Consider the following 12,428-nt stretch of genomic DNA (forward strand, 5'->3'; position numbering starts at 1 on the left):
ATCACCGCTAAAGAAACCAAGTGCTGAATTAACCACAGTAATCCCCACCGTGGCTTTACCAGAGCTCATCTGAACTCCGCAGCTTAGCAAAATCTGCCCTGTCTAAAATTATCATCAAACATTGCAAACAGCTTCTGAATCGAATGAACCGTTTGCACATCAAACCCCCTCCAAGCCCGGCAAATTAACGCCACGTCCGGCAACCAGCCGAGAGGAAGATGAGGGAGGACGGCAGGCGCCACGGTCAGGCAAAGCAACCGAGCCGACTCGCAACGTGCGTAACCGTCGGCCGCGTTATCTCCCACGTGCTGGGCTCTCTAGCTGCATTAAGGCGACGGAGAAAATCTCGTAATCCCTCAGCTTGTCATGGGAAATTGAATGAACGGCATCCCCGGCTGGGGGCTGCGGATGAGTCGGCTGTGTCTGACCGAAGCCGGGCTGGCCGCGGCGACAGGGGACCGGGATCAGGACCGGCCGGCCGCGGAGAGGATGATCGTGAATCACAACCCAAATTTCATCCTGCTTTTCCAACCGGGTGGAGCACAAGGGTTTAAGAGCAAGGAAAATATTTTTTCATCCCAGCAATTCATGACCAAGGAGGCAAAACAACACAGCACCGATTTCTCCTCAAAGAAACAGAGCCGGGGTGTTTTCTAGCATCGCTACCCTCTTACAGGAGGAGACAGGGCCGGGGTCCTGATGGAGCCCTGTGCCAAATGAGTAGCTCCTTGCTTGGTACAGCAGGGGGTTTTTTTGGGAGATGCCCTGTAGGAAAACACCAGGAACTGACATCTCCTGCCAAGTTTTTGTGAAGCAACGCTGAACGCTGCTTGCTCCCGGTCACACCTGCCAAGCCAGAAGTACATTTTCTCCCCTTGTGAAACCTGGCGCGACCGTGCCCATTCCCACTCAGATCCGACGCTTCTCAACAACGGCTGCTCGTTTTCAGCTCAAACCACCCCTCCAGGCGCTGGGTCCGGCCAGGCAGGAGGTGAGGGAGCATCGGCCTTGCTGATACAGCACCACATCCCAAAAAGGGTCAGAAGAGGTGCCCGGGTCCTCCCAAGGCAAACACCGGCCACCTTGTTTGGCTGCGCTGCCCGGTGCATCCCAAAACCACCGTGAAGCTAAAAAAGCAGCTTCAACGAGCCTCTCCCTACGTTATAAGGTACCTGCCCATACGTGGGCACATTGGCCGAGCAGCCCCGAACCCAGCAGCACACATGCCCCCAGCACATACAGCCTCGTTTGTTTAATTATTACAACATAGGAAGGGCAAACAGATTCCAGATCTGGACTGCTACCATCTAAAAGAACCAGCAGCTCGTGACTGCTGGGTGTGCAATCCTCGATGGTTTATCCCGCGTTTTTCTCCCAGCAGTCAGGCTAGAGAGCAGCTTTTTGAGCTTACCAAGTAAGAGAAGTTCCCCCCCTACCTCTGAGCTGCAGAGGACTTTGTAAATCCAGCTGGATTTACCTTGGGCACAGATGAGCCGCGCACGTCCCTCTCGCACAAGACGACCCCACTTTTAATTTTAAAACTCTTTCCATTCCCAGAATGGCTCCAGAGGATGCTCGAGCTCCTTTGCCGTGCTACGCATCCCTGATCGCATCCCGTGCAGCCTCGGGGGACAGCAGCAGAGCAGGTTGCAGAAGGAGGAGGAAGAGGATTTGGAAAGCATCCACCAACTCACAGCCATCCCCGGGGCCACGCGCTGACCCGGTTCACCGAGAGGCAGGCTCCGCAGGGGAAAGGACACGTGCCAGGGAACGGCTCCAGGCTCCCATCTTACCACCACCAGCTCTGCCTTAGCAACCTTTTTTTTTTTTATTATTATTATTATTTTTCATGAGGGACAACGTGAGTGATGGCACATCCACAGTGGCGTAAAAAGAAGTGCCCTTACAGCCACTTCTGTCCTGGAGTAACTGGGGGGGGGTGCGGTTAAAAAGCAGGCTCTGCACATCACCCAAGATAAGAAGGAAGCAGCGAACCACCTAAAACCCTCCAGCCTCCTAAGTTTCCTCCACCACGTCCGTGGACGTGACGACACAGCGCAGTCACCCAGGGAGAAACAGCAAAATCAGAGCAGAGCACGTTCTCGCGGCAACACAACCGCCTGGAAAGCAAGAAAGTCTCTGTAACCCACTTCTGCCCTCCCAGGAGAAAGCCTGAAAGGATCCAGGGTCCTGGGACCTTTCCTTTGACAGCAGAAAGCCCGCGGCAGAGATCAGGACTATTCAGGGCAGCCAATTTCCCTTATTTAGTCTCCTCTCCCCAACAAAAACTCTCTGGCAGAGGCTGGGAGGGCACTGTTGGTTGTCCACGCTGCTAAGGCAGCCCTGACGTGACCTGTCTTTTAAGTTCATCATTTCTTTGTCATTCCTGGAAATTCAGCCAGTCTAGAAATGCTTTACAGCTCAAATCGGTACTTATCCTCTTCACCAGCCCCACTTGCACATGAGACGTGATCATCAGCTTGTACCAGGGCTGAGTTTTGCAGACCTGGGAGACAGGCACCTTCAAACACCCAGGCTTCAGACATCGAGGATTCGCTATCTGCAGAAAGACCCTTTCCCCAGCACTGTTTCCCCCTGGGAAGCCGCGACCGGTTTCTCACCAGGAGCCGGGTCCTGCCACACTGATGAGTTCAGGCGTTTCTAAAGCACAAGTTGTTTTAATCCACTTATTTGCAGAAGCGAGTCGTCACGTTCAGTCAACGCAGCAGCAAGGGAGGGAAGAGGCACCCCAGGGGCTGAGGTCTCTTCAGCCGCGCATCAGCGGAAGAAAAAAGTAAAATAAAATAACCAGCATGAGGCTTTGCTTCTATTCTAGGTCAAAAAGAAGAGCCGAGCAGCAGATTTGCTTGTGCCACCTCCCCAGAGAGGGGACAGCACTCTTCCGGGCTCTGCTCCTGCGGCCACTCGGGTTCCAGAGGGGACCCCACACTTCCCGACCAGGAGAAAAGAGCCCTCCCCAAAGCCACCCACAGCCTCCTGCCACCTTTGTCCCCCTTGGGACGAGGGGCCGAAGCCGCCCCAAGCCCGCTCGCCGCAGGTTCCCAGTGTCTCTCCCCCGCGCTGGCCCCGGGGCTGGCAGCAGTCCCACCGCGGCCGGGGGAACCGGTGAGCGTGGCCGTGCCAGGGCGCTTGGTTTGTTTAGAGGACTTGGCTGCCGCTGTCCTCAGACCCCCTCTGCCCTGCTTCCAGTCTGGGAGAGCCAAGCCCCTGTTCCCACAGGACAGCGTCTAGACACAGGGCAGGGAAGCCGCTGCATCCCCCAGCCCTCCGGCACGCAGGGGGACACAGCTTCCACTCTACGACCCAACAGGACACATGTATTTCTGGGGTGGAAATCAGCAAGGCAGACGTGGGTGGTTTTAAGGTTCCTCTCCCGTGAGGTTACCCAGCCCCAGGGGGCTACTTCTGGACCACAGCATCCCATAAGGATTGAAGGAAAGGAAAAATCAGGCACTCGGAGCAGGGGGATGGGGGCATCGGGATCAGTAAGGCTCCCACCTTGACCACTCACCATCCTCACCCCCAAACCACCAGCAAGGGGAGGTTTTTGAGGTGGATTTGGCTACGTGGTTCATAAACCACCCCATTTTATCACCTCCAAGCTCTGGCCAAGCGAGCCAGCACACACCTAGATGACAAGCAGCTGCACGAATTCACACGAGGCTGCAGCCAAGCTCATGGGACAACCAGATTTCCAATTCAAACCAGCTCAGCAGCAAAAGATACCCCAGCCAGAGCACGAGGCCGGGTGTAGGCGGGGGGGGGGTTGCATTAGCAATGCCCATGGCTTCAGCCCCACCATGCTGCAGGGATGCTGGAGGAGCGGGTCAGCAGCCAGGCGCTCAGCAGGCATCTTCTGATCCTCTACACCCACTGGCAGAGCGCCAAGGGCCCTGGGGAGAGCTAGAAGTGGCACAGCCCCAGCTAGAGAAGTTATATGGAAGAACAGGACCTGCATCTGCTCCAGGTGTGGCCTTTGCAACAGGAGGACTTTCTCCTGATGGTTCCCCCAACCCAAACCTTTGGAGGAAACCTCAAAGCGCTTCGGTCAGACACCACAGCTGGGAAAAGCTGCCCGAGGGTGCTGCTCTGCCTTGTGGATTGAAGCACGGTCAGTGCTGAATTCAGTGCCACTTGGATCTGTACCTCTAGCTCCCAGAGGGTTCACAGGGCAGGTTTTTCCTCCCTGGAGAGGCAGAGACCTGTCTGGCACTCTCCCCGCCAACTCCCCGAGCAGGAACCGCTGCCAGATCTCTGCCTGGAAACCTTTACACCGTTCCCAACAAGGAAATAAAGGGCACCGAGGTCCTGGCAAAGTAAAACAGCCAAGCCCTGATACCAGCCTCCATCCTTCGCTGGCAGAGAAGGGCTGGTTGGGTAAAGCACTGGGGGCGGGGGGGAAGCCCCAATGAGTTTCCGTGAGTACAAGAGGAGAATTAAGGACTTTCACACGAATCCCAAAGCTTGGCAGAGAAGAAGAAACACCAGGAAAGAAATGAGTCCATTCCAAAGGTTAATAGGCTGGAAACCACCGCAAGATTTCAGTCATCATGGGAATCACTGTAAATGCTAGTTAAAGGAAAAATAAACAGAAGGCAGGATTAAATAAAATAAATGTGATTTTGAGTGCCCAGCTGTTAAATAGTAACTGGGAATAACTACTGCCTTATAAACACCTTGAGGTCAAAGGTGCACTGCCTCCAGCAAGAGCAGAGGGAAAGCTCCCCGCCAGCAGATAAGGCATCTAGTCCTTGGACTCCAGGAATCGAGGCAAAGGCTTGCTCCCGGCTTTAACGCAGAGGGATATCTCCCTCACAGCAGGAACAGCAGAAGTCCCTGGGATCCTTAAGGGCAGTGAATTCCCATCGCGTTTCACAGGTTAACCCTACGAACCCAGCACGGCTGCCCGGAGGGGCACACTTCGCTTCCCACAGCGCAAAAAGCAATCGGCTTAAAGACATCCCAGACTTCTCACTTACGGATTCGTCTGCGGTGCCCACCCAGCCGTGCGCCTGTGGCACACCACGTGTTCGGGCAACAGGATAATTGGCATTAATTGGAGTTACCTTGCTGGGAGCGTTGCATGGACAGGACTGTGGGTTAAATCATTTGCAGTGACTTGTGGGGCAAACCGAGGACTCAAACGGGCCGGCTGGCTGCTTCGGAGCTGGAAGCCCATGGAAATGTGTTTGTGTGTCACAGCTGATAGGGAATCATCTTTAATTAGCATTGATTTTTAAATTAATTAGAAAACTCCTCTACAACCACAGCTGTACAAGACCAAGGGAACACTCAGACACGCTGTCAGAGGGCTTGTTCAGCTCCACCACGTGGGCCTGAAGCGAGGGTTAGCCACAAAAAAAAAAAGATGAAATTGAAAACCCCAAACCTCTCCTCCGTAATGCTAAAGCAGCCCCTGTGTTTCGGGGAGGAAATCAGTCCACGCATCCCCATCACACCACATACCCCACCTGCCTCCTTTTCTCCCCCAGAACCGACTGGCAGAAGCACAGCATTTCAAGATCTCTTTTGGTCTCTCGAGAGACCAATACAGCAAACACCACCCAGGCAAGGCTCCAGCGACTCTCAGCTACACTTAAAAAAGACCCTCCATCCCTATGCCACAGCTCTAAGGGAAGATGCCAGGCAGGATCAGCATTGAAGCAGGAGCAGCCTGTTTACAATACATCCCAGAGAGTCAGGAAATACAGCTGTGCAATCGGAAAATTGGAAATACATCCTCCCCAGGTTTCCAGCCCTGGCTGATCCCCCACAAGCGCCTCACAGTGGCATTTCCCCAAGTGCATCACCTAGAGCTGCCCATTCCTCATTCACCAGCATACTCTATTTTCAGCCCTGGAAAAGACTTTGCTTTTGATGCATCTGATTAGAGGCAAGGAAGGAGAGAAAGCCCAGGCTTCAGCTTAGGCTGTTTGCTGCTCAGGACTCGGAGGAATCATTACCAGGATGGACAAACATCACCCTCCCGGACACCAACTCCTCATGTCGGAGCAAAGCCGACCCCTTCCTGCAGACAGCGTTGATTCAGTTAAGCCCCTTTCTTTTAAATGCGGCAGGAGGGATAAGAAGTGACATCCTTGCAGGGATGGCAAGCTCAGAGAATATTTGAAGAAGGGGTCGGTTAATGTAGGGAGACACAGGCTGCGCTGCCTGCAAGAGGCTGACGGCTCCAAGGTCAACAGGGATCGGCCAGATGTTCTCGCTCCAAAACATGCCCAGGTTGGATGCAAGCCTCTCCCCACGGTGCAAGAATGTGCGATATTCGGAGCTCCCTGTGGGGAGGCGAAAGGAGAAGAGACCGAAAACAGCAGACACAGGTTGAACCTCACCCCAGGCCATCTGGAAGGAGGAAGCCAAAACATGAATTTCGGCAAGGCAAAGCCCCGAGGAACCTCCTTTCCAGGCTGCCTACCTTCTCCCTCTCCCCGCAAAAGGCTAGAAGGAGCCTACGCCCACACCTTGTAGATAAACCAGGTTCCCACAACCCCCACCCAGATCACAACTCCTGAATTAAGGCGGCTCCTCCGCCAGGCACGAATGGGTCCTGCCAGCGAACTCCAGGTCTGTGGGAGGCAGCCAAGGGGAAGCTGTACCCACCTCCGAGGACCGCGGGAGCCTCACCCGAATTACAATGCAGCCTGTTTGACGAGCTGGAACATCATGTCCTCGGCCACCTAAGTTCTTTGGCTGTCACCAACCTGAAGTAAACAGATTCTGCAGCAGCAATAAGCTCGTTACCAAGGCCACCGTATTGATCCCGAAGTGTAATTAAAATTCACAGTTCGAGCAGCCCAATGTGACAGGGCAACCGGGGCAGCCTCCTAAAGGCATGAATAGCCCCAGCTTCTGCATCCTGCTTTCTCAGAGGCAGGGAGCCCACGGGGCAAGATCAGCTGCTCAAAAAACATCCGAAGCGGCAGCTTCCTCTTTGGACCATCAGCCAAGATGCCCTAGAGCGCCCGTTCCCCGTGCCGTGCCCTGCCGAGGGTTAACCACGCCGGGGAAGCGTGCCGAGGTGATGCTTAGCCCAAGGTTAGAGGGGTACGGTGCAGACCAGGTTCAAGGCATTGCTGAAGGTGGCCGAGTCCCCAGGGCTTTGATAAGGGGCTCCAGCGTACCCTGCTGAGATGGTAACAAGATGCTCCTCCTTGGTGGGACTCCCTGACCCTCCTACAGCAGCCCCCAGCCCCCGCATTGATCCAACCCCTGGTCCCATTGAGAAAGAGCGGGGTCACGCTCTGCAGAAGTGTCAGCACAAGGTCCTTTGCACCCGCGGCTCCACGGGGCCAGCGGCAAGCCCTGGGACAGTCACCTCAAACGTCACCACCATCTGCTGAGTGAAGGTGAGTCAGAGTCCCCAGATAAGCAGCCCTGATCAAAGGGCTCAGCAGGAAACGCAACAAGCCCTCTGCAAACGCGAACGTCGCCTGCAGGAAACTCCTGATGATAAAAGACACAGCCAGGCACGAGCAAATCTCTTCAGCCGAGTGCTGCTCTGAGCAGGCGAGTCCCACACCTTCCCCTCCTCAAACACCTGAGATGAGGCACTCGCCAGCTCCTCGGAGGAGCAACACGGACAGGATCCTCACCTGCAAAGCCCTGCCTCAAGCCAGTTGGTTATCCAAAAGGATCAACTCCAACCTGGCCTTGAAGAGCTGGTTTCCAGAGCAAAAAAAATCCCAGCCTCGACCCCTAGCAGGGAGCACAGGAGCAGGCTCCAACGTTTGCGTGGGCTGGAAAGCACGGTTCAGGTCCCAAAGAAAGTATTGTGGTAGGCTGGTCCCTAGCAGAAGACAAATCTCGCATTTTGGGAAAGGCCTAAAGAAAAAAAAACAGCGCTTCTGCCACCAGCAGACTTCCCACGCTCCAGACCTGGCTGCTCACATGGGAAGGAGGCTCCAACCAAAACCAGCGCTGCTCAGATGGGTGGCCCCCGATGCCCACACCACCGAAAAATGACAAGAGATGCTTCTGAAGACTGGGGAGAAGGAATATCCAACTCCTCTCCCATCTCCAAAGGCCAGACATCAGAGTGGAAACCCAGCCTACCTCACGGGACCGCAGGACGAGGAGAACGGAGAAGCAAAAGCCACATGCCCTGGCACATAATTTTGAAGACGGCTTGTGTCCGTCAGACCCCAAAAATCTCCTTTCTTCCTGCTCTCCAGTTCAATAACTTAATTAAGCATCTTCTGGCCTTGCAGTAGTGCTGGGTCACAAGGACAAGCCTCTCCTCTGGACAGCAAAGAGACCCTCCAAAAAGCCAAAGTGATGAGAAGGACCCAAGAGCGACTTATAACAGAAATAATTACGATTCTGTCATTTAATACAGCGCCACCAGTGACCTGTCTGCTCCCAGCCCCCAGTAAATCATCTGTTCAAAACACCCTCGTGGTTTCCTCTCACCGTGGGTCAGGGTATGGCCAGCTCAGCCTGTGACCATCTAACCGCAGCAACGTGTTCACCGATTAGGGTTTTCCTGCACCCCGAGGAAGGCCAGACCCATCCCAGGTGGTCCATACAGAGTCGGATGAGCCCTTCAACTCATCCAGGCACCTCGTCACGAGGAGGAAAAACCGCAGGGAGAGGAGAGTGAGAAAGCAAAAGAACAGAGGATTTGGGCAAGGAAGCCAAGACGGTCGAGCGTACGGCGTCTGACTGAACAACCAGGAGAGGAGGTGGTGGCCACTGCCCTGGACAAGCACACAAAGGCAGAGGAGGATTTATGAGCAGCCAGTCTAAGGAATGAAATTAAAGAGAGGAAAAACGAGAGACTCCAGGAGCTCTGTCAGTACAAACAAGGACAGTCTCATCCCCCGGACAGACTGAAGGGGAAGATGGTTTATTAGCACCCAGCCTGGCAGAGCTGCAGGGACCTGAGATGACTCGGGACTGAGAAAAATGGGGCAGAAAATGCAGCTCTGGGAAGGGGCTGTGTGCAGGGCAGGGAAGCAGCGGACTGCAGCAAGGTCAGACACCGTTCAGGCAGCAGGAGAGCAGCTCTGCAGGCAACTGCAAAAAGCAGCAGCAGAAACGATGCTCTGGAGAAGGCATCCAGCCCTCCCCAGGGGACGGCAGCTCCCCACGGGCTCCGTCCCCCTCTCCCCAGCCTTCCCCTGCTCCCATCTCCAGCCACCCCCGTGCCAGCCAGCGCGCAGCTCTGGCTCGCTACCACTGCAAAGCTGCAGCGCTGTGCATTAGCATTCCCCACCGCACAGCCTCAGCGGGATTCCTCCGGCGCCGGCATCCGCAGGGGCACAGCACCAACCCAAACACACCGGCCGCGGGCTTGCCGGCCTCTCGGGGCACGGAGGTGTCGTGTAGCTCACCTCCCCAAAAGCAAATTCAAGGCTTTAGCCCATTTCACACTCCAGGCATGCTGCATGAGTAAGCAGATCTGTCTGCAGAGCGTCCGTCTGTCTGTCTGCCAGTACCCAGGTGTGAAGGAGCCCACTGGACGGCGATCCCCACGCGACAAGGACGCAACGGGGATCGGGTGAAGTGACAGACAGCGACAGCACTTGCCAAGCCCCCCTGCCTTGCCCCCCATCTCTAAGCACGGCGACGAGTCCTGCCCGCTCGAGGGCACCCACGGCTCGGCTTGCCCGGGAGTTTGAGGCTCCGCCGATCGGCTAACGTGGATTGATTCGGAAAAGCAACCGTGTCAAGGGCGCCTACAGTCTCCAGGGAGGCGGAAAAGCAGATGCCCAGACGCAGTGGTGATGGCACACAGGGATCTGGAAGAGCACAACCTGCACCCTCGAGCTCTCCCTTCAGCCCCACACCCGTATTCACTTAACCTGGGCAAGACACGAGCCTGAGTGTTTCCAAACACCCCCCCTCAGCAACATCAAGGCACACACTGGAGAAAGTAGAAAGCTCGGCATCACTCACCTCTGCCTTTAAACCACTCCCCGCCAAAGAACCGCCTCACTCTGACCAAAGCTGGCGTTATTTTGCTGACAGCCCAACTTCCCATAAACTGCAGTGAAAAAGAAGCTTCAGCAGAGCCAGGCAACCCCAGCTCTTGGGGGAAAACCGCCCCATTTCTGCAGAAAGGCTACAGGTCCGTTCACCTCGACTGCGTCGACTCCTACTTAAATCCGGAGTTGATCATATTTAATCTCTTAATCTCTTACCGCCTGCTGTTTCACTTTTTCACCTTAAACGAGTCACTGACAAAAGAGGAAACAAAGACGTCAGCAATCCCCCAGGCCGGCTGCACAGCTCGGGCTCGCTCCGGGTGCCCCCGACACAGCCTGCCAACGGCAAGGAGGATGCCGACTTCTTCACAGCACCCGCGGGGCCGACGTGCCTCCGGCTACGTCCGAGATGCTCCCCCAGGTCCGAGCTGGGCACGGGACGCTGGCGGGCTCACGCCGGCTCTTCTGCCAGACACTGGCGCTTTCCCCGAGCACCAGCACAAGTTAAGGCTCCTCTTTGAAAAGCTATTCAGTGGCAGGTCACACGGAGGAGACGGAGCCTGCACTAAGCTTGGCCACATTCCCGCCCTCCCCATCTCCAAACGCCTTACGCAAACTGCATCGGCAAAGTTCAAGGAGCCTAAAAACCCAGGGAAGGAGCCGCTTCAGCAGCACGCCACGATTTCCCCTACCTCAATGCTGGTAAATCACCTCTCTCAACCATCTTCTTCGCTGGCCTCTGACCACGCTGAGAGCTCCGGGGGCAGCGAGCACGAAAGTCGCTTCGACTTGCGTTGAAACAGAAAAGCATTTTAATGGTTTAATTGCGATCCTGCTTCGAAGGCATCTGAGCTGGGGGCACTCAACATCTTATCTCAGGAGGGCAATTCTCCCTTCCTCGTCCTTTTATCCTTCTGCCAACGCCTCCGCTATTACCGAGTGCTATTCGCAGTAACTAGCCAGGCAAGGAAAACAGTGGCCCGAAGCATTTTGTTCCTTGACCTCAGCCGCATCGCACGCTCCCCAAGATCTCGCTGGCTGCTGATATTATCAGCCTCAAATGTCGCTTGTCGCTCTGGGCACCTTTAATATCATCATCCAGCCAGGAAAGGCTGCAGCAGCCGCCGAGTCTGACTGTGGCTCCTCGTGCTGTGCAACAAGCAGCAAATTCAAGGTGATACAACATCCCATACCCCGAGACACAAGCCAACTTTGCCTCTGAGGATGCTGGATCAGTTCCCCCCCTGCACATACATCGCATTTCTTTTTACAACGTGTATTTTGGCCCCATAGGATACTTCGGGATTAGTAGTTTGCTCTCCCCTCTCAGATCAGCCGGCTGCAGCCTCGCACTGTTAGCTCCCCAGCTTGGAGAAAGACGATGGTAATGAAAAGGTAAAAACAGTGCCCGAGTTTGAGCTGCGCTGAGCCACCGCTGGAAGAGGCAGATCCCAGCTCCGCATTCCCCTGCTCCTTCCTCCAGGCTATGTCCACAGCCCGGATAAACAGGGCCAGGGCGCAGGGATAGCCTCCAGATCCCTGCTCCCCAGCAGCAACCATGAGCTTGGGCAAGGAGAGATGCCTCAAACACAGCCGCCTGACGGCAGCCCCTCAACGAGGGTCGGACGCTCCCCTAATCCCACCGCTGGCCAGAGCGGGCAAGAGAGACGTTCCCCCGGAGAAGGAGGACATTCGCATTCACTGCGACTGCTTTGCCTTTACTTCCAGCGCGGAGGCAGGCGGCTGCAGCCCCGGGGGGAACACGATGTTCAGCACAGCGGGGACCTCCGGCCGCAGCTGCGCAGATCCGTGCAGGGCTCGGAGCACAAATCCGCCTCGCTGGCAGGACCGGGACTTCAGCGGCACGTTACCGAGCCCGGCAAGTCCGCACCAAGCCAGGAGCACAGGTCTCTGCACGCTCGCTCATCTAAAAGCCGGTTACCCGAGTTAGCGGAGGTCTTGCACCCTGCCACGGCGGCACGGCCAGTGCTCGCCCACCCGCAGCACCATCCGTACCCCCCATAAGGGTTACACAAGCACCGCGGGCAGCGGCACCGGGAGATCTCAGGAGCTCCTGCGAGAAGGCCTTCAAGGATGAAAGGGTAAAGAGGTGACTCAGGAGAACTCGGCGCTGAGGGCTGCTTTGGCAGCCTCTTCCCCAAGCCCAGACGTGCTCCCACCCACACCACCAACAGACCCCCTGCCCCAAAAAAGAGTTCAACACTCCGAATTTCCTCCTGCCGCCCTTCAGAGTGACCTACAGCAGGATCTCCAGGTCACTGCTGCCAGCTCGTCCTATTTAACAGGTCCCCCCCCCTCTGTCCCCACCGCAGAGCGCTGTCACCTCCACGCACGCGGCACCCACCATCGTCCCGACACACAGGGTCCCCAGACCTGCTCCCCCGACCTCAGCTGCCTGTCCCCTTGCCTGGGGTCACCCTGTCCCCCAGGTACCCCTATACC

Source organism: Aptenodytes forsteri, unplaced genomic scaffold (assembly GCF_000699145.1).
Source record: "Aptenodytes forsteri isolate BGI_AS27 unplaced genomic scaffold, ASM69914v1 Scaffold285, whole genome shotgun sequence".
Classification (NCBI taxonomy): Eukaryota; Metazoa; Chordata; class Aves; order Sphenisciformes; family Spheniscidae; genus Aptenodytes; species Aptenodytes forsteri.